This window comes from Ascaphus truei, unplaced genomic scaffold (assembly GCF_040206685.1).
Source record: "Ascaphus truei isolate aAscTru1 unplaced genomic scaffold, aAscTru1.hap1 HAP1_SCAFFOLD_315, whole genome shotgun sequence".
Classification (NCBI taxonomy): Eukaryota; Metazoa; Chordata; class Amphibia; order Anura; family Ascaphidae; genus Ascaphus; species Ascaphus truei.
The window spans coordinates 331,257-337,256 of NW_027456125.1; the positions used below are offsets into that span (position 1 = coordinate 331,257).

Here is a 6,000-nt window from a genome sequence, read left to right on the forward strand (position 1 = left end):
ACAGTCAATGAAAGGTTAATGGGAATAGCAAATGAAGACAGTAATCAAACCCTCTGGATCTGCTCCTTGTGCTCGTGTGGAGTGCTGAGGAGTGAGATAGCAGTCTCAGCTGTTATATGTAGTAGCTCTGGCCGCCGCTCCGCAGTGAGACGTTGGTAGGGCTCTCCATTGCCCTGTTTTTCAATGACCAATAAATAATCTTTTTATGGGATACGCACCCTCCTTTCTACTTTTTTGAAACCTACAGTAGTGCTGTTCCAGTTGTTCTCCTTCTCTATGAAAAATTATACAATGGAGATAAGGTCACCCACAACCCAAAAACGAAAGAGATGTTAAAAACATTTCTGAAAGAGGCAAAATGACCCACCTTGAACAGGGGTGAGAGAGAAGCACTGCAGGCAGACTTCACTGTAGAAGAGTTATCAGAGGTAATCAAGATATTAAAACCAGCAAAAGCGCCAGGGCCAGATGGCTTCTCCAATTTATATTACAAAAAATACCTCAAATTACTAGCGCCTCACATGTTAAAAATATTTAACGAGATTCTAGCGGGGGCCTCCTTCCCAACACAAATGCTACAGCTTCAATCTCTGTGATCCACAAACCTGGAAAGGACCCGGCAGACTGCAAGAACCACCGGCCCATTTCACTGATTAACTCAGATGTTAAAATTTACTCCAAACTCATAGCACACAGGGTAGGTAGTGTTCTTCCCAGGTTAATCCACGCGGATCAGGTAGGGTTTATCGGAGGTAGGCAAGTAGCAGACAACACCAGGAGAATCATTGATTTAATTGATTTGGATAAAAAGAAAAACATACACTCCATGGTGTTAAGTCTGGATGCTAAGAAAGCCTTCGATAGAATAGACTGGCCCTACCTAAAAGAAACATTGAGAGAATTTGGTTTCGAAGGACGTCTGTTAAAAGCCATTCTTGCGCTATATGAAGGTCCGACAGCAAGGGTGCGACATCAGGGCTTCCCCTCAGATCAATTTAATATACGAAGCAGAACAAGACAGGGTTGCCCGTTGTCCCCACTGCTGTTTGCCCTCTGTATCGAGCCCCTAGCCGCGCACATTAGACATAGCCCAGACATAACAGGAATCTCAATTGATAACCAGATGCACAAAGCAGCCTTGTATGCAGATGACGTCATTTTAACGTTGTCAAAACCTCTCACATCCCTGCCCAATGTTTTTGGGATTTTAAATAAATTTAACCAAATTTCGGGGTTTAAAATCAATCAGACCAAATCGGAAGCCCTCAATATAAATTTACCAAAAGAAGTGGAAAAACTGATAGAAATAAACTTTAATTTTAAATGGAAAACCTCCGCTATCAAATATTTAGGGCTATACTGCTGCGGCACAGTTTATTCGAGCATTTGCCCGTTCTGTGCCGCAGCAGTAGCCTGGCGCGCGCCCGAGTGTGACGGGCGCGCGCCGAAGCAGCGGAAGAGCGCCCTCCGATCGGGGCGCTCTCCCTACCGCTGCCGGGTCCGCCGGGTCCCCCGGAACCCCCTGCCGCTGTCCCGCGATCGCGGGACACCAGGGCTCCCTCGGGGAGCCCCTGGACACGCGTGCAGGGGGCGCACGCTCCCGATGACGCGTGACCGCGCGTCTATGACGCGCGGCACGCCGAGGGGCGGCCACTAGCAAGCCGGGAGATTTCCCGGCTTGCGGTACCGACCACACTTCAATAAAGTGTGTCGGTAGTGTACATCACAAGGGACTACAAAACATTATACAAAGCCAAATTTCCCAGGCTGATTAAGACGTTGAGGGAGGATCTCAGGACATGGATGAAAGGTGGCATCTCATGGATTGGGAGGATACATAGCGTGAAAATGAACCTCCTCCCAAAGATATTATATCTATTCCAGAGTCTACCTATACCTATAGTAAATGCGGACATCCTCTCCCTACAGTCATAAATGATGAAATTTATTTGGAATAAGAAAAACCCAAGAATTGCAAAGGGTATCTTGAAGAGGCCCACCATAAAAGGAGGACTAGCGGTACCTTGCTTGTTAGCGTAAAAGGGGACGATAGACAGCACTCTGATAGTGTTAAATGTATGCAATTGCAGGGTGCACGGAACAAAAGGGGACCCTTATTCCCCTGTATAGTACTAACAAATCTACGTAAGTACCAGCACTCACTGTCTAATAGCTAAATGATGAAAACAGTTGTAATGCAGAATAAACATTTAATAATAAAACGAACCAGAAATAGATCAAATGTGTTTGCAGCAACCAGTATCACAAATGGGCATGTCACAAAGTGAGGGGTGGGGGGGGGGGGGGGAGGAAAAGGGGAAAAAACATGAAACACAAGGAATATACACAAAACGGAGAACGGCAAGTATGCTAGGGGGGCGACGTTTTGAGGGACTACCTCTTCATCTGGCCCATTCCCCCTGGTCCAAAAGGTCCCAGAGGTACTTCCCAAAGCCTCCCTTCCCCTATAACTGGTCAAATCAGACACACCTGAAAATAGATAGCAAACATACAGTGTAGGCTAAATACAGCTAAACAGCTAATAGCAGGGCAGCAAGAATCCACTAAAGTCAATGCCAGTAGTTGAAGTACCACAAGAAACTGTGGGCAATGGTAATGTAAAGGCTGAACACAGCTTGCAAGAAAGCAGCTTGCAAAGAAGCACCAGGAGTCCACAACAGTCAATGAAAGGTTAATGGGAATAGCAAATGAAGACAGTAATCAAACCCTCTGGATCTGCTCCTTGTGCTCGTGTGGAGTGCTGAGGAGTGAGATAGCAGTCTCAGCTGTTATATGTAGTAGCTCTGGACGCCGCTCCGCAGTGAGACGTTGGTAGGGCTCTCCATTGCCCTGTTTTTCAATGACCAATAAATAATCTTTTTATGGGATACACACCCTCCTTTCTACTTTTTTGATACCTACAGTAGTGCTCTTCCAGTTTTTCTCCTTCTCTATGAAAAATTATACAATGGAGATAAGGTCATCCACAACCCAAAAACGAAAGAGATGTTAAAAACATTTCTGAAAGAGGCAAAATGACCCACCTTGAGCAGGGGTGAGAGAGAAGCACTGCAGGCAGACTTCACTGTAGAAGAGTTATCAGAGGTAATCAAGATATTAAAACCAGCCAAAGCTCCAGGGCCAGATGGCTTCTCCAATTTATATTACAAAAAATACCCCAAATTACTAGCTCCTCACATGTTAAAATTATTTAACGAGATTCTAGCGGGGGCCTCCTTCCCAACACAAATGCTACAGCTTCAATTTCTTTGATCCATAAACCTGGAAAGGACCCGGCAGACTGCAAGAGCTACCGGCCCATTTCACTGATTAACTCAGATGTTAAAATGTACTCCAAACTCATAGCAAACAGGGTAGGTAGTGTTCTTCCCACGTTAATCCACGCGGATCAGGTAGGGTTTATCGGAGGTAGGCAAGTAGCAGACAACACCAGGAGAATCATTGATATAATTGATTTGGCTAAAAAGAAAAACATACACTCCATGGTGTTAAGTCTGGATGCTGAGAAAGCCTTCGATAGAATAGACTGGCCCAACTTAAAAGAAATATTGGGAGAATTTGGTTTCGAAGGACGCCTGTTAAAAGCCATTCTTGCGCTATATGAAGGTCCGACAGCAAGGGCTTCCCCTCAGATCAATTTAATATACGAAGCGGAACAAGACAGGGTTGCCCGTTGTCCCCACTGCTGTTTGCCCTCTGTATCGAGCCCCTAGCCGCGCACATTAGACATAGCCCAGACATAACAGGAATCTCAATTGATAACCAGATGCACAAAGCAGCCTTGTATGCAGATGACGTCATTTTAACGTTGTCAAAACCTCTCACATCCCTGCCCAATGTTTTTGGAATTTTAAGTAAATTTAACCAAATTTCGGGGTTTAAAATCAATCAGACCAAATCGGAAGCCCTCAATATAAATTTACCCAAAGAAGTGGAAAAACTGATAGAAATAAACTTTAATTTTAAATGGAAAACCTCCGCTATCAAATATTTAGGGGTATACATCCCAAAGGACTACAAAACATTATACAAAGCCAATTTTCCCAGGCTGATTAAGACGTTGAGGGAGGATCTCAGGACATGGATGAAAGGTGGCATCTCATGGATTGGGAGGATACATAGCGTGAAAATGAACCTCCTCCCAAAGATATTATATCTATTCCAGAGTCTACCTATACCTATAGTAAATGCGGACATCCTCTCCCTACAGTCACAAATGATGAAATTTATTTGGAATAAGAAAAACCCAAGAATTGCAAAGGGTATCTTGAAGAGGCCCACCATAAAAGGAGGACTAGCGGTACCTTGCTTGTTAGCCTACTACAAAGCGGCCCAATTAAGTCAAATTATCCAATGGCACACGGACCCAAGCTTAAGGAGATGGGTAGAATTGGAGAAAAGCTGTTGTGCACCAATTGAACTTCACAATTTGATCTGGCTACCCAAGAAAGGGTTAATTAGGATGGAAATGACGCTCCAGACCATAGTCGGTTCAATACGGGTATGGGAGGCCACTAAATACGGCTGTAATCTAACCTCCAAGGACTCACTTATGACACCAATCATCGGTAACCCAGATTTCGCTCCAGGGATGAATAGAAATAATTTGTTGGTTTGGATACAGTCGGGTATTACACGGCTTAATGACCTGGGGGGAAGAAAATACATAAAAACATTTGAACAAATTAAGTCCACAAAGGATATACCAAACAAGGAATTCTTTAGATACCTGCAGATCAGAGATTTCTATAACAAAACCCCAATCAGACCTGTAAGAACGAATTTGAGCAGATGTGTTCTAGAGGAACGGACACACGGGGACTCACATCTACACTACCGACACACTTTATTGCATATTGATTTCCCGGCTTGCTAGTGGCCGCCCCTCGGCGTGCCGCACGTCATAGACGCGCGGTCACGCGTCTTCGGGAGCCAGCGCCCCCTGCACGCGCGTCCAGGGCTCCCCAAGGGAGCCCTGGTGTCCCGCGATCGCGGGACGGCGGCAGGGGGTTCCGGGGGACCCGGCGGACCCCGGCAGCGGTAGGGAGAGCGCCCCGATTGGAGGGCGCTCTTCCGCTGCTTCGGCGCGCGCCCGTCACACTCGGGCGAGCGCCAGGCTACTGCTGCGGCCAAGAACGGGCAAATGCTCGAATAAACTTGGCCGCAGCAGTAGAATGTACAGGGAAGTGATCTGTCCTGAGACCCCTAATGAATCAAGACTTCGTTACATCAGACAGTGGGAATCTGACTTAGGGGAGACTTTAGAGGATGAGGAATGGTACGGGATCCTACAGGCAGCAGCAAAAAGTTCAATGTGACGGTCGTGAGGATTTGGCCCGGGATTAAAGGGGTTACACCCCAATTGGCCACCCTCTACTCTCACCTGGGAAGCAAGGGGTTAACTGGGCTGAGGTCCAGAAATGTGATTTAACCCTTGTTCTACCATGAAAATATATATTCCCCTGTTCCCATGTTTATGGTTATGCCAGTGTCTGCACCACACACACTGGGGCTTAAGGGGTTAATAAGCTGTAGTTTAAGAAAATACAACTGTATTGTGTCTTTTCAGAAAATCTGGACTTCAAACGGCTTGATTGCAGTTGGGTGTGAAACATACACATGGGGGTTTTGGTGCACAGTATGTTAATACCTAATTTGCAGACCAAGGGAATATTGCTAGGAAACAGCCCTGATCAAAGGCGTCCTGTTTGCAGGAAGCTAGAGTGGGGTGTGAGCATTATAACTCACACTTACAAAGGCCTCTGATTCAGGAGGTCTGGGCATTAGGTGTGAAATCTAAAACCAGGTGACAAATGTCCCCCACCCAGGGGTCCCTGCTTCAAAGGATTTATTGATGGGGACAAGGGGGCGGTTACACCAGGAGATATCAGAATGGGTGACCTTATTAAATATAAGAATATTATGAGATGTCCTTGGCTGATCGTGCTAAGAGTTACATATGTGTATTCGTGGGCCCAA

General features: G+C 45.9%; 1 protein-coding gene across 8 annotated transcripts in view; it reads right to left on the reverse strand.

Moving 5' to 3' along the window:
• The window catches only part of LOC142483287 (glycine N-acyltransferase-like), a 53,858-nt gene extending 49,079 nt beyond the window's left edge, over positions 1-4,779 (reverse strand). For 2 of the 8 annotated variants that reach the window (XM_075583373.1, XM_075583363.1), the window contains exons 1-2: positions 368-594; positions 219-274 (exon numbers count right to left, since the gene is read on the reverse strand). The gene's annotated coding sequence lies outside the window, so the exon portion shown is untranslated. The other 6 variants (XM_075583372.1, XM_075583361.1, XM_075583362.1 and 3 more) reach the window with 5 other exon arrangements.
• Positions 4,780-6,000: the final 1,221 nt, after the last annotated feature.